Below are 2,063 nucleotides of genomic sequence, written 5' to 3' on the forward strand. Positions count from 1 at the left end.
TTAAGGTTAGAGGATTAGGGTTAGGGTTAGAGGATTAGGGTCAGGGGTTAGGGTTAGGGGTTAGGGTTAGGGTTAGAGGATTAGAGGATTAGGGTTAAAATTAGAAGGTTAAGGTTAGGGGTTGGGGTTAGACTGCCTTCAAATGCAGGAGGAAATATTTGAGATCTGACGGTGTCTATTCATAAATAATCACCAGAATGCAGGAAATGAATTGTTTGGCGCTCTGCTAATGAAAATGAGCAGAGTGTTACTGTGTGGTACAGAATGTGTTACTATCGCATATTCTGTTTTTGCAAATACAGCAAAATAGTCCAAGACAAACATGCACACAAACAGGTCCTGAACTTTGCAGTATGGGAGCAGAGATGTGTGCCTCCGTACCAATGTAGGCGCCGAAGGACAACTTCTATTACACACTTCCTCGGGGTAAAATGAAAAGTATCAGGTTTCAAATTCACTTTTTTCACATTGCTAGCAAAAAATACTTTCCAGTTTCCTTTGTGCAACATATCTATGTTCTCACTAAATTGTTGCAGCAGCAGATAATTGTGTTGACTGGCATTAGCCAGTACACACACTAATCCTACTTTGCATATTATTTGGCTCACTGTAAAGGGCCACCGTAGTTCAGAGACACCTTGGTGGTAGTAAGCGAGGCGCGGATGTGAGCCTGGCGCTCGCTGTCTCAGCCGCCGCCGTGCAGTACCGGCCTTATCTGTATGCAAAGAGGCTTTGGCACGCAGACGTCTGAAAACTGAGCGAAGCAGTTATTTTCGAGGCAACCGCTTACATCCCGCGTCTCTTCTCCCTTCTACGTCTCCTCGTGCTTCAAAGAGGCCGATAGCATCCTACGAGACCACACTGCAAAATAAAACACGAAGGGCTTGCTGAAATCCTCATTTTGCAGATGATTTTCTTCTTATTGTGCACTGTCATCTGCAGCCATCACCAATCACACCCGGCAGTATAAGTCATGCACCAGTTCAATGGGGAATAATAGGCGTCACACTCAAAACCCCCTCTCGTCTTCTAACAGCTTTTATGTATTGATGTATTGCCACACAACATTAATTAAGTAGGGCTTTTTATTCTTTGAATGCTCGGCGTGAACCAGCTCTCGGCGTGCGTGAGCATGTGAATAAAGTCTGTTGGAAGGATGTGAAGGAAACTACAATGCCCAGAAGGGATGAACGCCAGTGTGTTGTGAACACATACTGTACACTAGAGGATGGAGGCGAGGATCCTTTGACAGGTGACCCATCTCTTATTAAAGGGTGGATGGTGTTGCTCTTCAAAGAGACTAGATTTTAAATTTCATGTCAGTGCTCAGACATTTCTCACATCAGTCACTCCACATCAGCAGCTATCAGTGGTGTGTTGGACGTCTAAATGTATATTTCATGTGTACAAAAACTGAAATGATCTGGCGCTTTCCAAATGAAAGGGTTCCTGCAATGTGCATGCTTTGATGCGTCCTTATAGTGCTCTGTTACAGGAGAATAAATGTGTATCTGTATGGAGACTATAGTTTCCCCTAGATATGAGATAGCAGAAGGAAAGAGATTTATTTTGAGTGTTGTGGGCAATAAAGATACCTCCATATAGTGAGGGGAAAAAGCAATATGTGTGGAAGTCAACAAGGAGAGACAGAAGTACATTTTGGATCCAGTTTGAATTGAGCCAGTATTTACACACATGATGTTGGTCATTTTAAAAGGTCATTATGTGAGGGAAAGTGTCAGACTGAATATACATAATTAGAAGACTCCTGACCCTAAAGTCTCTAAGTGACGTCTCTGTGAAGCTCCGATGTCGGTGAGTTTGCTGCCGCGACTTAACGTTGCTCACACGAGCAGCGGACTTCTTGCTCCTTCTTTCTTTTCCCGGCTGATTACCGAGACGGGGCCAGAAAAATTAGGCCCTAATTTTGAAAATAATCTTAGAAATGTCAACTCTCCAATGATTCTTTGAGGTTGCCTTGTTGGTTTGTTCTCAGTGGTTTCCTGTGTTAGTGATGGAGATGCTTGTTATGTAATGCTTTTATTTCTTCACGTTTGGATTAT

The 2,063-nt window shown here is 43.1% G+C and overlaps 1 protein-coding gene across 1 annotated transcript in view; it reads left to right on the forward strand.

Moving 5' to 3' along the window:
• The window catches only part of LOC116686064 (tetratricopeptide repeat protein 28-like), a gene marked incomplete at its 5' end in the record, with an annotated part of 133,170 nt that overhangs the window by 48,690 nt on the left and 82,417 nt on the right, over positions 1-2,063 (forward strand).

The sequence above is a fragment of the Etheostoma spectabile genome, unplaced genomic scaffold (genome assembly GCF_008692095.1).
Source record: "Etheostoma spectabile isolate EspeVRDwgs_2016 unplaced genomic scaffold, UIUC_Espe_1.0 scaffold310, whole genome shotgun sequence".
Taxonomy (NCBI): Eukaryota; Metazoa; Chordata; class Actinopteri; order Perciformes; family Percidae; genus Etheostoma; species Etheostoma spectabile.